Raw genomic sequence first — 20,354 nt, 5'->3', positions numbered from 1 at the left:
TAGTGAACAGCTGTAATGGTGTTATTAAAAGCACTACAAGTATCTTAAAACAAAATAGCAGGCATATGTGCCTACTGTCAAGGCAGGCACGTCCCTCTAAATGCCATGTCAAACGCTGAGATGGCTGGAAAACAAAGCTGCTCTCTCCCACTAATGTTACTCAATCCAACTTGCAATCTGTCCATGCTGAGAAACTTAGACTGTTCGGGGGATGCTCTGGTTGAAATGCACTTTCCATTGAATAGTGACTCTAAGGAGAACTATGTTGTCTTTGTGCCCCCTCCCAGGGTAGACACTGTTGACCCAAGAACTCACAACATCCAAACAACCAGGGAAAAATCCATCTCTTTTACTGAGCTTGGAGAAACAGAAACCAAGGGAGGATAAGATTTAAAGGAATAATATTATCAGAAACCAGGGCCCAACCACTGTTGCGTCAGATTAGATTTAGTCAAAAGTTAAACATGTTCTGATTACATCAAGGTATGACTACTACAATATGTTCTATGCAAGGCTGTATTTGAAGCTGTCCAGAAACTCCAAGTGGTACAGAACGCAGTAGCTAGGTTATTAATGGGCATGAACATACTATACAAATTGTAAAGATTTACGCAGGATGTTAACATGTTTCTGGACCAGGCATATTTCTAAGCCTTACCATAAAACCCTAAGTGGCCTGGGACCAGAGAATTTGAAAGACTGCCCATTCCCACACCAACTATCCCATGAGTCAAGTTCAGCTTCTCAAGTCCTACTTGTATGACCACATTGCTGGAAATGAGGTTGACACTAGCTAGTGATAAGGCTTTCTCAGTAGTAGTCCAATGTCAAAGCTGGGGCAAGCCATAACAAGCAGTGGTTATGCAGAATTCATTTTTCCATACCTAATGTATAAAGAAGAAGAAGAGTTGGTTTTTATGTGCTTCCCCCCCCCCTATCTTTAAGGAGTCTCAAAGCAGCTTACAATCACCTTCCCTTTTGCGCCCCATGACAGACATTTTGTGAGATAGGTGGGGCTGAGAGAGTTCAGAGAGAACTGTGATGAGCCCAAGGTCACCCAGCTGGCTCCATGTGGAGGAGTGGGGAATCAAACCCAGTCCTCCAGATTAGAGTCCACCGCTCCTAACCACTACACCATGCTGTCTAGAAGAAAGAGCCCTGTACTTCTTTAAGTGAACATTTTGGACTTTTCTTTGCATTACTAGGCACCATTGGACAGGACTTGCCTTTGTTCTGAGTGCCCTTCTGAAGGGCACTGAAGATCCTGTCTCTACAAATCTTGCTATCTTCATAGCAATTATGATTCAGTTACACCTGTGAAAGTAAAGTTGTTGGGTTTATGATAAATGTTTGCTACCTTGGAAACCATAATACTTGAATCTTTTCTTTTTGAAGAAATTTCATAATTCCTTGTCTAGCCACAAGATGCTGTCATTTATTGGCTTAAATCCCCCCCCCCCACAAGTCTCCAACTGGAAAAGATAATTTAGGAGAGGGATATATGTAGCCACTATACTGCTTGTTTACACGATTTTTGTAGAAAGCCAGGGCAGTAGGACTTGCTGAGTAGGTCATTCCATAAAATGGGAGCCACAACAGAGAATGCACGAATATGGGCAGTGGTTGATTTTGCCCATTTGCATGATGGCACCTGCATAAGACCCTGCTGAGATGAGTGAAGCTGTTGTGGCATAGCATTGGAAGAGAGGTGGTCCTGCAGATATGAAGGACCAAGGCCACAAAGAGCTTTGCATGTAATAAATACCTTGAACTGAGTTCAGTAATCGATGAGCAGCCAATGGAGTGACTGCAGAATTGGAGTGATATGCATGCTCCACCTAGCTCCCAATAATAACCTAGCTGTGGCATTCTGAACTAGCTGGAGTCTCTGAATTGAATTCAAGGGAAGACCTATGTTGAATGCATTAAAGTAATCTAGCCTTAATGTTACCATGGCGTGGATCCAGATCATCAGATTGGCCAAGTCAAGGTAGGAGCCATCTTGTGGGCTAGATTGAGTTGGAAGAAAGTGTTTTTTGCAGCTCCATGTACTCACTTCTCCAACAGTAAATCTGGATTCAGTAAACCCCCTAGGCTCTTAACTGAGTCAGCAAGTGTCATCAGAACCCCATCAAAAGTAGGAAGCACAGTGTCCTTCAAGATATCTATCTGCTTTTCCAGATAGTATCACTTCCATTTTGTCTGGGTTAATTCACTTTATTTTCATTTAGACATTTGACCACAGCCATCAGGCAGCAGCTTAAGACCTCTACTGCATCACTCGGGGATTTGGATAGAAAGATGTAAAGCTGGGCATATTGATGACATCCAGTTCCAAAGCTACAAATGATTCCTCCTAAAGGCTATACACAGAGGATGAATAACATGGGGGATAAGATTGCACCCTGAGGAACCCCACAAGACAACTCCCAAACTGAAGATTGCTGATCTCCAAAGGTAACAGTTTGTGTCCAATCCATGAGGAATGATTTAAACCAATCCAAGGCACATCCCCTGATAATTACTTCTGCCTCCAAACAGCTCAGTTAGAATGGCCTGATCTGCTGTATCAAGGGCTGCAGACAGATCCAGGAGGAGCAACAAAGAAGCATAGCCTTTGTCTACATTTAGGTGGAGAAATCCACAAAAGCCACCAGAGCTGTCTCTGCCCTGTACCCTGGCCTGAAACAAGACTGAAAAGGGTCCAGAGCCTGTGAGTTATCCAGGAAGACCAGGAGTTGGTCCACTGGAGTTGCTCTCTCAAACACTTTGCCTTGAAAGGGTAAATTAGACTGGGCAAGAATTAGCAACCTCCTTTCTGTCAAGGGATATTTCTTTTAGTGTATGTATAACTACCTGCTTGAGAGCTTGGGAGAAGGTGCCTTCAGTTAGTGACTGATTTATGGTAGTCATCAAGGGCTCATTTACATTTGGTCCTTACATGATTTTAGCAACCAGGATGGGCAAGACAGTAGTACTCCACCTTGGCTTCATTAGTGCATAGTTCGAATTTACCTACATTTTGAAGTTTCTGTCTGGGAGGGAGATTTGGCTAAGAGTGTTTGCATTCTGCGCTCCCAGCTCCTTTCCTGGAAGTTTGTTGGGAAATATGCTGAATATGCATGCATCATACTTTTAAGACATAGTTTTACTCTCCCTACCCCGCCCCCATGAATCTCCATTAGATTATTTGTATATGTAATGTCCTATCCTGTCGCTCCAGTTTAAATGGTAGATTTGAAGTTCCTGATGCAAATCATTGTCTGGAAACCTGAATCAAGATACCTGTGTCATTCATACGCCCTTTATTTATTTATTTTCTCCCTGACTTTCAGGCCTTTGAACACATGGACACATGAAGCTGCCTTATACTGAATCAGACCCTTGGTCCATCAAATCAGTATTGCTTACTCAGACTGGCAGCGGCTCTCCGAGGTCTCAGGCAGAGGTCTTTCACTCGCCTAGTCCCTTTAACTGGAGATGCCGGGGATCTGGGACCTTCCGCGTGCCAAGCAGATTCTCTACCACTGAGTCATGCCCCTCTTTGGGGAAACAAAAAGTGCTTCCGTTGCATATACTGCCCATCCCCAAAGTCCCCGTATGCATGCTGTTCATTCCCTAGACATGGAATCAGATGCAGACTAACCCCCTATCCGTGATCCCTGGTTTAGGTTTAAGTGGCTCTGCTGTGACTAACTGTAGGGTGGACAGGAAGGAGGCAGGGACAAGTATATAGGATCCTCCTTTGATTCCAGTGGGCCTCCTGTCTCTTTCTCAGGTTTTTGTTGTGGGCAGAACTACCCCCTAAATGAGCATAGGGTTCCATTAACCTTCACTCTTTCACAATGCAAACCTCGACTTTATCAATCCTCTCCTTCGGCTGGCCACATCCTTTTGGTATAATGGCGATGCCAGCCATAGTCTCTTACTTTTGCAAGAGTGTCTCTATGCAGGCATATTTTTTTCCTCTACAAGCAGCATTGTGCACCCGGACTATGGTTTGGGAGAGATCAGCTCCAATGCAATGGCAGAGCTGGTTCAAGTCGAGTTTCACTCTGTAGCCAGTATTGTGCAGTGGTTAAGAGCAGTGGACTATAAGCTGCAGAACTGGGTTTGATTCCCACTCTTCCACATGAGGGGTGGACTCTAATCTGGTGAACTGGGTTGGTTTCCCCACTCCTCCACATGAAGCCTGCTGGGTGACCATGGGCTAGTCACAGTTCTCTCAGACCTCTTTTGGCCCCACCTGCCTAACACAGTGTCTGTTGTGGGGAGAAGAAGAGAAGGACATGTAAGCTGGTTTGATTCTCCATAAAAAAGGTGAAGAAAGTCAGCATATAAAAACCAACCATTTTTCTTCTAAATGTTTTAAAGGAAGCATTCCAAGGCATCTCCTGGCTTTGTTGTAGTTCTTCGTACTGATTTTTATTTGGTTAAAATATAATAGATGAGAAATTAGAGAGACAGAACAGATGGCAAATTACAAAAAACAAACTCTACATTTTGAAGCCTCTATAATCCTTCGAGGGTGGGTTTTCCCCCCTTTAAAATCCTCCAATTTCAGTTTAATGGTGTTTATTTTTTTTCCCTTAGTAGATGTCAAGTTCATTAGATCTCCTCCCATGTATAATTCTGGTCCATCAAACCACAATTTGCACTGTCAGCTCCTATGAGTGAAATCTATTGCAGCTACAGAGCTGTCCCGCTTTTGCCTTTGTAGCAACTTTTAGACCACAATAACCATCATCACTTTAAAAAAGGCAGATCCATTACATTTCCTCTGTTCCTGCAGCCCCACATTAAGCTAATATTATCTATTTCCCAAGTGAAAAACCCCTTCCAGTCCTATCAATTATTAATTCCTTGCTTGCAGCTAATGTTTTGTTTGAATTATTTAAATGCATCTTCATTTATCAATAAACATAAAATGTTAAACAAAGAATACTGATGAAGGGCATTATTTAAACCATACCATTTTATGAGATTATTTCAAGCGCCTTTTTTTTGATTTATTAGCACAATATGTTTTATAATTATTTTTCCATCTCTAAACACAAAACAATACCAAACAAAAAGCCTATGTTTCTGGGTATCACCAAGAGATCTGGAAGTTTTCTGAGTGCTTCCAGGAATGTTACATTCTTGCATGGTTTCTTAAAGAGAATATAAAATATAATATATAGCAAATTCCCAATCCATTTGCTGAGAAAATTCAAGGCATGGTTAAGAGACGAGATGCCTATGATTTACAACAGCTAAGAAGCTGCAGATTTAGAGTGCCATGTTCCAGGCTAAAATCTATATTTTTTTACTAAATAGTCTGCTTGTGCAGTTAAGCAAATGATTAACATTGTGATTCTTATTGCTCATTGCTTGTTATTACCTAAGATTTTTGTGCTATTATTACGCAAGATAATAATGGAATATATCCGTTGGTTCAGAAAAGATGATATGGTCACAGTTCTCTCACATCAAATGATATGGAATATCAGGATATTTTGTTTTCCCTATCCTCTCTCATTTTCTGAAAGTTTTTAGAATTTGAGTCTTAGGAGTTAAAAAATTTGGTCCCAATCCATTTGGATTTATTAGTATATTTATATAGCCCTATTTTTAAAAAGCTGCAAATGACACCAGATACTGGTGGATCCATGAGCTGGGAGTCATTAAATCCAACTCCTTGGTCTCTTGCTTCATAAACTGCTGATTTGCACAATTGCCATTTTTTAAACAGGGTTGCACACAACCAGCCTGATAGTTGAATAGGGTGAAGAAATCATGTATGCTGCACACATTTGCATGTACAACTCCTAATCACACTGAGGATAGGTGGATGGAAATCTGCTTCCCTGTGCCTATGGCATGTGTATGGATCAACAGATGAAATGCTGGAACTGAGACTGGATCTTTCCAGGCCTTTTAAATGGAAATTGTAGCCATCCCCATCCCCACTTCAGATTGGGGCTGCAGCAGTGGCCCCTTTCTCTGTGTGCCATGGCCCTAGACCAAACCAAATTTCCAACTGCAGATGTGAACAGTACAAATCTAATCACTGATCTTTCGGTTACTCATATGGTTTAGCCCTGAGGTCTGGTTCTGAGGTGGAAGACCTGTGATTAAATTATTTCCTAGGTAAGGCTGCCAACTTCCATGTAGTGAATAAAGGCTCAGTGCTGTATAGATAATGGAAAAGATCCAAACAGCACGAGATGTCAAAAAAAGGACAAAGCTTTGGAGACCTTGATAGAAATTCCTTCGGTCCTTTTTGAAATTGATATGATTATTACAAATCTTTCTGATATGCTTAGCTGATGAAGCCACGTGCGAAACGTGTGTAGGATCTAGACGACACGTCCGGACACCTCCTCTTGGCACCTCCTTGTTGTGGTCCTCTTTTTGACATCTCGTGTCCAGCTACTTTGAAGCACAGGAAAGTCTCCCATGGACAGTGACATTGTTCCTAAATGACTCATTGAACAAATTTTCTGTCATATTGCATATTTTGCTGGACTGTTTTGCATACTGTATAGATATTGTTGTTTGTGTTTCCTTTGTATATAGTTTCACTTTTTTGCACTTCTGCACTTAGATAAACTTATTTCTGGTTAAAATTATTTTGTAGTGCTGTTTGGATCTTTTCCAACTTCCATGTAGTAGCTGGAGATCTCCCACTATTACAACTGATCTTCAGCCAACAGAGATCAGTTCACCTGGAAAAAATGGCCGCTTTGGCAATTAGACTCTGTCTGTGTGGCATTGAAGTCCCTCCCTTCTCCAAACCCTGCCCTCCTCGGGCTCCAACCAAAAATCTCCAGTTATTTCCCAACCCAGAGCTGGCAACCCTATGCCTAGGTGAGGGCTCATATGACTGAATATTACATATTAAAATATTTTTTTTATTTATTAGTTTGGGAGATTTCTATGCTGCCTCATCAGAATCCTGCTTGAGGAGGATTACAATTAAAATAATAAATTATCAATATGAAAACAAGAAGCTATTAAAATAAGCTTAAGGACATTAATATATCTTGAAGTAAGTTTGAGAAGAATAGCTTTCCCGATACCTAGTTTTATATTTTCTATGTGAAAGGTTTTTTTTTTAATTGAGGATCATTCAAACATCTCAACTTGCCATCTGCAATAGAACAACCTAGTAGTGAAAACCTACAGCCCATTCCTGACCTCGCAGGGAAAAAGGTCTTTGTAGGTGTTGAAGGGCCCACGCCAGTGTCCGTGCCACTTGTGCTAGCACCCAGGCCATTTGCGCTGGCGCGACCAGCATGGATGCCGGAGTTGGGGCACAGACACTGGCCTCCCAGCACAGCTGGCATCCTGACAGCTCACTTCCATGTGCCATCCTCCCAGGGGGTATTCCTGGGCCAGTCCAGGGGAGGAGCCACCTTTAGGTGGCCTCCTAAGCCCTTACAGGCCAGGAACGCCCCCTTTGCCCTAACCTCGATATATGCCGTCTTTTTAGGTGGCATATCCCCGTGGAACCCAATGGAGTGGTTCTACAGGCCTCCAAGGTAAGGACAGAATTTTGGCTTCATTGGTGGTGGGGGGAGGAATCCTCCTTTGGAGGCAGTGTGGCAGTGCTGCCTCCAGCCACCAGCACAGCCCTTTCCCTCAGGAATGGGCTGCCTGTGGCCTCCATCACATTAATTGACTTAATAGAGGTACAGAATAAGGGGGAAAAATCTATGTTCAAGTTAAAATAAAACTAGAAAGGAACACTCAGAGAATGTTGTTTCAACACAATGATGGATATTACTGAGAATTAAGCTGTGACTGAGAGTGTAGTTGACAATTGTTATATTGCAACATATCTTTTAGTGTGGAAAGGTTTTTAATGTTCAGGTTCCATTTTATATTACCGTTTGAATTGATAGTTTTCACACAGCAAGGGAAGACAAATGTCAAGGTCAAAGTAAAGCTTTACTATTCATTAAATATGAGAGAAATTCTGGGGAAAATAGCTATGTTAGTATGTAATAGTAATAATTTATGTATGCATGTATGTATATATGTATGTAATGTATGTATGTATGTATGCCTGTTTTAGTCATAAGGGAATAAGTCCCTGATGGCTTATAAATGTGTGCTCCAAAACAGCAAGACTGAAACATACACACATATCTCTTGCTGGACTAGAGCTATATATACAAAAATGTACTTAGCTTAGAGCTAGACTACCAACATGGCTCCTGATACTGAATCCCTACACCAAAAAATGTGTATAGTGTTTAGTATAAGAAACCACTTTGTGGAATGGAGCAATGGATCCAGTCCCACATTTCCCCAATCTTGCCTATCAAAATGTTATAAATTTAGGCAGCTGAAATGATCCAGGACGTAAGGAAGAATGGAATGAAATGGATCACACATGTCAGTGGTGAGAGCTAGTGTGGTTAAAGTGACAGGATTTGTTATATCCAGGTTTGAATCCCCAGCCTGCCATGGAAGCTTGCTGGGTGACCTCACTCTCTCTCAGCCTAATCTACCTCACAGAGCTGTTGTTTTGAGAATAAAAAGGAGGGGGGGAACAATATTGCAAATCACTTTGGTTCCCATTGGGGAGAAAAGTGGGGTCTAAATAAATAAATGCTTTGTATATGCATTTTAAATTCATACGAGGCTCTGGATGAAGGGAAGGGTGTATCATATACTGGGTGTTGATCAAATGTCTACAGTTCATAAATCTATTTCTGAACAGCAAATAACGTTCTACCATAGTGGGTAAGAGACAGGCAGTTCAGTTCTGATCAGACTTAAGCCCTTCATTGAAATCAGTGGGCTTTGAAGGGTGCAACTCTTGTTAGGATGGCACCATAGGTATCCCTGTTGCAGTCTTGCTTCCACCTTGGACAACCCATGTGAAATACAGGGATAACACTAACAAACTGCCCTGCAGGCTTTATTTATTTATTTAAGTTACTTATACCCCACTTTTCCCACAAGGGGAATCCAAAGTGGTGTACAAGATTTTTAAAAAATCCTAATAACATTCCTGTGAGCTAGCTCTGGTTGAGAGACAGTGACTGTCCTAAGGTTTCCCATTGAGCTTCCATGACAGAATGGGATTTGAACCTGACCTTCTAACCACTACAGCACACTAGTGGCCTTGTAGAAATGATTCTAAAATAATGTATGTGAGGTGTTTGGATTATGTTAAGCGCATGGAAAAAGAGTATATGCTGCAAAAATCAGATATTTGTCTAGCCACATAATGGCTTGGGAAGTCTCTTGTTAAAGAAACTTGATACATCAACATTTATTGCTTGGGACAGAACCCAACATATTTTGCTTTGCCGTGCACTGACGTTCCATTAATCCCATAGGTATTTAAATGCATGCATTTTAAAAGAATTGTTCCTATTATCTAATTTTTTGTAATTTATTTATTTAGGATAGTTCTATGATGCCTCCTCACAGAGTCCTACTTGAGGTGTCTTACAATAGGTTGTTTTTTTTTAAAAAAACACCATTAAAAGTAAGTCATTAAAAACAAGCCATTGGACATAAGCATCATAAAAAGACAATCCATAAAACAGAAGGGGACCGTTAAAATAAAAATAAAGAACTTCTAATTAAAACTCTGGATGCCTAAAAGAAAGTACAGTAGGCACCAGGCAAGCCTAAAGGGAGAGGGTGTTCCAGAGGCATTTACCTCCAGTGCCAGCATACATTTATTTATTTATACCTCATCTTTCTTCCCAACAGGGATCCAAACCATGTCTTCACAGTGCTGTTGTGTTTTGTGATGTTCTTTTGATGCCGCTGCTGGAACAGCCTATCATAAGCACAGCTGTTCTTAGGATCAGTTGATTAACATTTCTGGTCTTCTGCTCATGTCTTCATGCCCTTGGCCTGGATCCCAACAGTGTTTTCTGCTGGCAGAAGGCACTTCCACCAGAGGAACAGAGAGGAGATTTTTGCCAGTTTCCCCTTTCTAGTGTACCCATACCAACACACTTTTGCCCTCACATTGTCTTCTGCATCCACTGACCCTCACCACGAGTCATGATTCCAGAGGGTTGTGGGGAGAATGGAGGTCAGAATGTTCATTCCCACAACCACTATTTTTCTTAATTCATCAGTGAGGCTTTGTGTGGAATATTAGGGACATGAGACAGGATTTTAAAGAAGGGAAATATTCTAATCATGCCAATATTTCCTTGAATGAAAGTCAGCGTTTTCTCAAATAAGCTTTATACTGTATGAGCCTTTTCATATATACATTAGGTGCTTTTCAGCCACTGACCTCCATTCTGTAGCAACCTCTTGCAAAATTTAACTGTTGCAGCCAAAAAATAAAATTCTTGGAAACATAAGAATGCATGAACCTGCCTTATAATGAATCAGACCATTGGTCCTTATAGGTCAGTACAGTTTACTCAGAGTGGCAGTGGCTATCCAGTCTCACATGCAGAGGTCTTTCACATCACTAACTAGTCGAGTCTTTTGATGGGGAACACTGGGAATTGCACCTGGTATCTTTGTATTTGTTTAAAGTGCAATTCGAAACAAACACACAAAGCTACCACCTACAATAAAAGAGCTTTTAGCCCAAAATAGCTTTTAGCTTCCACATTCAGAAGTCACTTTGGTATATCCTCTATGGGCAAGAAGACTGAGAATGTTGAGTGGTCTGAGTGTGTGCTGGACTCTCCAGACTGCGGCAGACAATAGAAGGCATCATCACAGCTTATTATGCCATTCCCAGAAGTGCTAATCTACCATATCAATATTTCCTGGAACAGTTTTCTGCTGTAGAAGGAGCTGATTGGCTCTTTCAGTGGGGCAATAATTCATGAGCATCACAAAGCTGCAGTTTTGCCTCCCCACAAGTGTAGGGGTGGGAAGTAAATGGGTTCCCTTCATCTTACCATCCAGCGATGAGTAGGTAGATTCATGTCTAGCCCCATTTAAAAAGCTTTCAAGTGTTATTTATCAATTTAGTCACTCTTTAAAACAATGGTACATTAGTTAATTCCGATATTATGGTGAAATTCCAATGGAAGAACATATTACAGCCACATTAATATCACATTAGCTCATCATGATTAATGTTATTGCAATAAATGAATTAATAATGATTTGCTTCTTCACCAAGTTTCCCCCCCCCTACCTTGACATGAAGAGGATCCATGGCATTGATTATCACAAATATAATGGATTGATTCATCATTTATGGGAAATGAGGATACTCTTCCCATAAAGCTCACCCTCCCTCTCTTCTGTAGATGTATTATCTTTGGCAGGAACTCAAAACCATCTATAGATCATTCAGAGAAGCCAATTATTAGCATCCAGAACCATAGCTTCAGTAGCAGGCTTCTGCTGGGAATGAATGGACAAAGGAATGAAACTCTGGCAAATTAATGGTCAGTAATGCACAGGGGACTACCTTTACCTTTTTACCTGAGTACTGCAAGGAAAGATAGTGACCCAGGCCACTCAGGTTCAAATTCTATGTGCTAGATTCTTTCAGTAATCCCAGTATTTCCTCCATGCCATTCCTTTATTGCTTCATGGGTTTGCTCTGCCATGAATGCCCCTTTTCCTGAATTTTAGTTTAACTAGAGTTTTTTTTAATTAATTCAAATTAGGAGCACACTCAGCCTGCCATGACTTATTCAGGTTTCAGCCATACGTTGTTGGATACTGCACTATAACACTATACATTCACAACTGGATTTTCCTGTGTGGATAAGAGAGTCAATGAGGTGAATGATTGCTATAGCACAACAATAACACAATATCCAGCTATCTGTGGGTGCAGCCTCAGTTGCTTCTTCTCTGCCTGTTATGTTACTGATGCACATGTGAGCTCTGATAAAAATGCAAAAAAGCAATCTATGTATCATATATACAGTTGCATTAAGATTCTTTGGTACATTTTTTAACCTATGCCTTTCTACATTCCTGCTCATGGGTGAACTTCCACACAAACAAAATATTTATTACCATTTTATATACAATTATGTTAAGATTGCTTTTTTTTTTTTTTTTGGTGCTGGTGAACACAAGTCTATTAGGAAAACGCTGCAGAAAAAGAGGGCAACCAAGATGATTAGGAGGTTGGAGCACCTTCCCTATGAGAAAAGGCTGCCAGAAGGTGTAGAGATGGTCACAGACATAGAAAACATTAAAAGGGGATTAGATAGATTCATGGTCTATCAGTGGCTACTAGCCATGGTGATTAAAAGGAACCTCCATGTTTAGAGGCAATCTCTGAATCCCAGTGCCAGCAGGCAGCATCGGGGGAACGCCTCAGCCTCTATGCCCTGTTGTTGGACCTCCAGAGGAACTGGTTGGCCACTGTGTGAGACAGGATGCTGGACTAGATGGACCACTGGTCTGATCCAGCATGGCTCTTCTTAATCTTAATTTATATATATACAATTAAGAAAGAACTCCAAACTCTAGAGCCAAACTGGCTAATAAGAATTTGGGAAGGATCCCTAATGAGGTACCCGGTAAAGTTATTTTGCAGTGACAAGGCTATAAGACTATGGACAAGGTTATGTTTTCTCCTCGAAATTTATCCAGATCTAACAACAACCATTTCTGAATTCCCAGATTCCACAAGAGCTGGGCTGCCATTCCCCATAGCTGTTCCAATAGGTTTTTTGTGTTATTTGGAAGACATAAGTTTATTATATTTATCCAGCACTTATAAGAGAATTAGATATTGGGTTCAGTGCCTCCCATCTGTCCTAGGGTGTTCCAATGATGATTTATTACCAGATAAAAGGTCCTCTCAGTTCTTAATGATCTGCTTTTAAATCCTTTGTTATATAATATTCTTTTCATTTTGACCATTTATATAGAGAGTAATTTCAGATATCTTGATTCTCTGTGGAGAAGAAATTAAGGCAGCACTGTAAACCCCCAAATTCTACAATTTTTTTTTAAAAAAAACATGATTGAAGGAAGTGTGGTTTTCCATATTGTCTGCAAACATCAGAGAGCCATATGTTCACCCACAGAGAACATTTTAATTGACAGGATAATATAAAAACACTTCCAGTTCTAACTGGGAGTTCTAGAGCTCATTGAAAAGCTATGTATAGCTAGTAATACAAAGTGTCTGAAAATTATTTGAAGGTTGAATGTATTGTGAAGCTTTGAAATATGAGGTCTAGTTGCACCATTAATGGTGCCCTACCACAGAATTCAGCCTGGAGTCATTAGGTTTCTACAACAAAACAAAATAACTTTTGAAAAGGGTCAGACTGTGTAGTAAACAACTTATATTAACTTCATGTACTTTGCTAAATATAGCTTGAGTCATATCTGTCAAATATCTCCTGGATGAGGCACTACATAATTCATTTTGTCTTGAATATCTTTTTAAAAAGTAAAGGCAGGGTCCATGTTGTACTCTTATTTACATAGATTGCAGGATGAACAGTGTGAGGAGAAAACATCAGTATCTGCAGCCTTAAAATAACAGTGACATTATCCTAGCATAGATGATGGGAGGAATCCTGCTCCATATTTCCACTACTTTTCCCCATTTAGTTGTCTGTCATTGCTTCTTTGGAGGTGGGAGTGTAGATAGACTCTAGGAGAACTTCGTGTACAAGCAGTGTCAGGTTAGAGTGACGTAGGGAGCATTGCGCTGTAAATTCCATACTGTGCAGTCCTATTGTAACTGCTTAGCATTACCCTGTCAGTGTATCATAGTCTAGGGAACGGACATCTCACTTGAGAGCCAGTGTGGTGTAGTGGTTAAGAGTAGTGGCTAGGAGTGGTGAAGCTTGCTGGGTGATGTTGGGCTAATCACAGTTCTTTCCAAACTCTCTCAGCCCCAGCTACCTCATGAGGTGTGTGTTGTGGGGAGGGGAAGGGAAGTAAGCCGCTTTGAGAATCCTTAAAGATAGAGAAAAGCAGGCTGTAAAAACCAGCTCTTCTTCTTCTTCTTCTGAAAACAATCTCATTTGTTAGTTGAACCTAAATCAGTGAGCCAAAATGCATGAGCAGAGAAATATTATCTCAGTCCACTATCTGGTTTCTAAATTAAACAGCCCTGCCCATATTTTATGGGGTAGATAGATTACCCGGTTAGAGAAACTAATGTTCATGGAAGGGTTTTATGGCACTTTCAAAGGGTCCTGTGGAAAGCAAAAAACCCAAAACAAACCAAAAACACTTTTCCAGCACAAGCCTGCAGCCACTCAATAAGGTTGGAATCACTCTGATCAACCACCCTCCCCCAGATTGGTCATTCCATACACATTCTGAGACATAGTGGGGCTGTGGAACTAGGGTTGCCAACCTCCAAGTTGTGGCTAGAGATCTCCTGCTATTACAACTGATCTCCAGGCGACTGAAATCAGTTCCCCTGGAGAAAATGGCCACTTTGGCAATTGGACTCTATGGCATTGAAGTCCCTCCCTTCTCCAAATCCCACCTTCCTCAGGCCCTGCTCCCAAAATCTCCAGGTATTTCCCAACCCAAACCTGGCAACCCTATGTGAGATGGTTGTTACCATTCAACTCAGGCAGAAATATGCTAGAGTTCATAAACTTAGCAAGAATGCACATTGCTTCCCCTAGCAGAAGAGAGGCTTCTAGGAGACAGCACATGCGTAAGAAGTCAGATTGAGGAAGAATCATTGGCATATCTGATAAAAGGAACACAGGTAGCATATTTGGCAAGAATCTCTCCCTAACAGCCCATTCCTGAGAACTGGGCCCAAAGCCCTTAGGAGGCCAACTACGACCTCTGCCGGCACAGGGGACCACACCATCGGCGCCTGGAAGATGCACACCAGCGTTAATGGCCCCAGCGCAGGCGTGCAAGACCGGGCGCCGCTCCTCGACCACCACCGCTGACCGCTAGACTCTGGCTGCCGGCACAGGCTGTGGCAGTGAGCCAGGAGGTGTTCCGGCGCCCCGGGAGGCGTTCTGGCATCCTGGGAGGCATTCCTGGTGTGTTCCGGCGCCCCGGGAGGCATTCCCGGGGCATAACAACGGCAGCTGCGGGGCGGGGCCGACATAAGTCAGCCTCCCGAGCACTTTTGGCTCTGGAACACCCCTTTTTATTTTTGCAAAGATACACCAGCTTTTAGCTGGCGTATCTCCCATGCAACCTTCATAGGGTTGCATGGGTTTTTGGCACCGAGCAGAGGTTTTGGCACAGCCTCTTTAGGCGGCAATGCCGCTAGTTTGCCTCCAACACCTGGCACGGGCATTCCTCTCAGGAATGCGCTGTAAGATACCAAACATCTGCTGTCTGTCACTGTAACCTGCAAGCACTGGGCAAGAAAGTAGTCTCATTGTGTTGAGCATGAGGCAGCTCCTGATGTCTTGAGGTGAGCTGCATCAAAGAGTCGGCAGGGAACAGTTATAGATCCTCATCTGAACTGCTTTCAGGATGGCAGCTGGTTATTGTGTGAAGGCAGTCAAAACGGTGCACCCCACCTAAGAATCGAAAATGCTCTTCACATGTAATAGATTAGACAGACAGACAGACAGATGGATTTGCTAAGATCATCCTTAAAAAACAACAACCCTGAGACATATTTTAATATAGGGGGTAGTCTGGATTGGAATGAATAGTGGCTTGCTATCAAAGAAATATTGGAACATGTTAAACATAGTCACCACCAAGCATAAAAATAGTCTCGGCACCACTGGGGTATTAGAACAGTGGGCTTTAACTCTGCTGGCCTGAACAGTATGACCATAAATTTGCTTTCAGAATCAAGTGGTAACTAAAGTGTTGCCTAATTAAGAGCTAAGCCTGGGAAGTCTTAATTATTTTAATTGATTTTGCAATTTCATTTCTTTCTTGGAAAGGAGAATGGTTTTAAAGCTGTTACTTTGTTATTGCTTCATTCCTGCATTCCATTCTGTGACTGTACTCCAAATGAGAGCAGAGGGCTTACTGCACAACCCTGTGAACATCTACTTGGAAGTTATTCCCATTATGTTCAATGGGACTTACTTTCAGGGAAGCGTGCATTGGATTGCAACCTGAATCACTTAACTAGGTTCAGTACTGAAGGCAGTCTTCACTGAGCTGATGGGAATGGTCAGGTATTTGGGCTTGAATGTGGAGTGCAAACTACATAGGCTCCCTTATTTAGTGTGGTCACTTCTCCAGATTACATCAGTTTGGTAGTATAACAATGAACACTATCCATTAAGCACTGCAAGAATCTCCTCCAACATGGGATTTCTGTGGCCTGGAGTGCCCCCTTAGGTTGCAACTGGGGCACAGCAGGGGTACCTAGCTACATATCCATGCCAAAAGGCCATCTGTATCCATGTTATATTTTTATTTTATTTACGCTACTTGCAAACTATCTTTCCATCAAAAAATGTTCAGGGCAGTGAAAAGGTTAAAATAAAAATGAAGCAATTCCAGTGAATCCATAACATCACAACAAGCAGCCAAACAGCAGTGGCGTCAATCCAATTAAAATGCCTTCTGGAAGATAAAGGTTTTGAAGGGCTATAGACTCACCTACCCAGGTGGAGAGCTCCACAGTCTGAGACTGTGCTGGCTGAAAAAACCCTTCTCCAGATCCCAGGCGAGTGGACTCTAGGGCTGTGCCCCCCCCCCCAAATCGGTAAACTTCAAGTTCAGGTTTATTGGGCCTGAGTTTTTTTAGTGTAGAGCCTCAGGAGGGGACGGTTTGGGGAGGGGAGGGACTTCAGTGGGGTATAATGTCCTCCTTCCAAAGCAGCTGTTTTCTCCAGGTGAACTGATTTCTGTCGCTTGGAGATCAGTTGTAATAGTGGGAGATCTCCAGCCACCACCTGAAGGTTGGCAACCCTACAGTTATTAAGGACATGAGACAGGTCCTCTTTAGATAATGATTGGGCAGCTTTGCTGCTACAAACATCTGCAAAAATACCTGAAAAGTATTTCTCATCCCAGTAGTGATTGTTGTAATTTAGAGATACATCCTTATAGGAACACAGTGGATGGGAGTTTCCAGAGGATCCCTGCTGGCTAGGAGGGAGGTGATCCAGGCAATAGGGCTCAGAAGAATACTAGAAGAATACTGTGTGTGCTTGGCAATCAACTATTACATTTATTGTTACTTTGGTGTGTCCCTCCTGTGATTGAACCCTAATTTCTTACAATCCCTCTATACTACAATGTCATTTTTAGGCAGCCCAAGCTATCACGTTAAAGGAATGGAGGTATATAAGCTGCCTGTAAGCTGCTAGCAGATAATGCTCTATAGATCATAGAAACGGAAATTCAGATGAGGGTGTGTAGATATAAAAAGCATGTATTTTAAAATTACCTTGCCTTTATCTGTGTAAGAATTTCATTGCGTTTCAATAGATCCTTCATCACATATTCCATTTTGGCTTGGGTTTGGGTTTTCCCATCACTTCACTTCCTTGCATGCTAAAGCTATTTCTATAGCATGTTACATATGCTATAGTATTTTTCAAGAAGGATTTCTTAATTTTTCAATAGGAAGGTTTTTTTAAAAAAAATCTTTGATTTTATTTATTCAAGAAGCATGGCAATCTATTTTGGGAAGAACCAGCAAAGCTAGAATTTTTGAATCTCTTTCCTTCACATATGGTATTAATATATCTCTATCTTGCATTCAAGCAATGCACCAACAGATGTGGAACATTTCTGTTCTTTAACAGGCTTCTGATCTTATAAGACTTCTTGGGAACTAGCAGCAGTATGGCTTTCAAGCTGCAGCACATTTACAAGACTGTCTTTTCAGAGGTTTGTTTTGTTAATTATGGGGACCGTCCTTTTTCCCAAACAGAATTCATTTTGTACAGAGAATTTGTACTGGGGGAAAAAAGAAAGCATTGTTTAAAAGCTGTCTCTGAAAGGGAAAAAAAAGGTATTAAGCTAGACATGGGAACTGAATTGTGACCTGTATCCACAAGTTTAATTGTGGCAGTTTACTTAACTATTTACAGATGTACAATAGAAGGGATCAGGGTTATTTTTTGGTAATCTGTGCTTATGGTTCCAACTTCCAAAATCTGAATGTGAAATAAGCAATGGCTCAATCTACAGTGCAATCCACAGCAGGGTTTCACTCTTACAAGCCCATATGTATTTATCAGTCTTTTATACTTTACTAGCCCTTACCTGGATGGCCCAGGCCAGCCTGAGTTCATCAGATCTCAGAAGCTAAGTAGGGTGGTCCCTGGTTAATACTTTTATGGGAGGCCACCAAGGAAGTCCAGGGTCGCTGTATAGAAGAAGGCAATGGAAAACCACCTCTGTTAGCCTCTTGCTTTGAAAACCGTACTGTGTTGCCATAAGTCAGCTGAGACTTGATGATGGCACTTTACACACAATACGTTATCAAAAGGACATAAATTAACTACATTGATTAGTTCACTTTGTCAACCATTTTTCAATCTTTAAAAAAGATAAAGGTAAAGGTCTCCTGTGCAAGCACCTGGTCATTCCTGACTCACGGGCTGATGTCACATCCCGACGTTTACTGGGCAGACTTTGTTTATGGGGTGGTTTGCCAGTGCCTTCCCCAGCCATCTTCCCTTTAACCCCAGCAAGCTGGGTACTCATTTTACTGACCTCGGAAGGATGGAAGGCTGAGTCAACCTTGAGCCGGCTACCTGAAACCAACTTCCATTGGGATTGAACTCAGGTTGTGAGCAGAGCTTGGACTGCAGTACTGCAGCTTACCACTCTGCACCACGGGGCTCCTCCCCTACTACATTTCTATTCTGAGCAGTTACAAGATGCAATCCACATCCTGTCAAAGTCAATGGAAAAAAGATTCCAATGATGTTGATGGTTCCAAATTTCAGTCCAAACCTATATCATAACTTTAGTCACACTAGTAATTCAACATTTGTTTGTTTGTTTAGGCACTTCCTTAATGACAACTGAAGTTGTGAACCTCAGAAGGGGCCTAGAGATCTCAGCTGATCTCCAGACTATAGAGATTCATTCCCCAGAAGAAAAGGGATGCTTTGGAGAGTGGACTGGGGAGGGGTTGTGGGTCAGTGGTACAGCCTCTGCTTGGCATGCAGAAGGTTCTGGGTTCAATCCCCAGCAACTCCAGTTAAAGGGACTAGGCAACTCTGTGAAAGACCTCTGCTTGAGACCCTGGAGAGCCACCTCCAGTCTGAGTAGACAATACTGACTTCAGTGGACCAAGGGTCTGATTCAGTATAAGGCAGCTTCATGTGTTCATGTGGACAGTATGGCATTATACCCTGCTGAGGTCCTTCCACCCTCCACAGATTCTACCTCATAAATCTCCAGAAATTTCCCAGCCTGGAGTTGGCAACCCTAAACTCAAAGTGATTTACAATGTAAACAAAAAGCCATACCAAGCAGCAGGAAACTATCATATTCCACGAATATTTAAATCCATGTTACCTAACAACACATTTACCTACTCTCAAAAGGCGAATCCACGGGGGAAGGGGACAAAGCTGGTGGTAACAGATCTTCACTTGATGGAGGCCATCACTCTCTGGGTATTTCTTTCTTTCCTTGTAGGAGACAGATTTCCGTTATGAAGGTGGTATTTATTTATGAGCCAAAGCAGTTTACAACATTGATCTCGCCTTCTCCATTTTATCCTTACAATGACAGTCCTATAAAGCAGATTAGACTGAGCGTGAGGGACTGGCCCAAGGGCACCCAGTGAGCTTCTATGGCAGAATAGGGATCTGAGGCTGGATCTCCCAGATCCTAATCAGACTATCTAACTGGCTTTCAGAAGACTCAATAGTGGTATGTACCGGTATTATGTCACTTTGCACAAACATGCAGTACCCGTATCAATTACCATATATTTGTGTTCAAGGTGCATAGGTACAATGAATCATGTAATTTCAACGGGCACAGAAATAAACAAAGCTTTAAAGGAGAGGACTATCAGTTTGGTAGGATCATTGTGGCTATACCCTCTAGCAAAATCTGGTAGCAACTTGGCAAATGAAATGTCTTATCCTCAGCTCAGTTAAGATGAAGTACTGGAGCTGAAGCTCATTAATAGTCCAATCCTCTGTATTGTGTTCAGGGGGTAAATCCCATTGAGGCAGTTTGCTTAGGATTGCAGTCTTTGTTCCATTAATATCAATAGAACTGATTCTTCTGGTATTTAAGTATTCTTTTCAAGTGTGGGTAAAGCAGAAAAACATATTGGATATCACATAGGATTTAAGTGTGAGAATTGTCTGAAATATCTGTCAATAAATCTTTACCCATTGAATCTCCAAACAAGAATATATATTTCTTTATTACAATCTAGAAATGTTTGCTTTAATCCAGCGAGAAAGAATCTGGGCAGTGGCAGACTTCTCTATGTATATCCAGTGTAGACGCAGGTGCTTCAGTGAGAGTACTTTCTCATCCACAATGCA

The sequence above is a fragment of the Euleptes europaea genome, chromosome 6, assembly GCF_029931775.1.
Source record: "Euleptes europaea isolate rEulEur1 chromosome 6, rEulEur1.hap1, whole genome shotgun sequence".
Lineage (NCBI taxonomy): Eukaryota > Metazoa > Chordata > Lepidosauria > Squamata > Sphaerodactylidae > Euleptes > Euleptes europaea.
Note: the sequence above shows the minus strand (reverse complement) of the source record.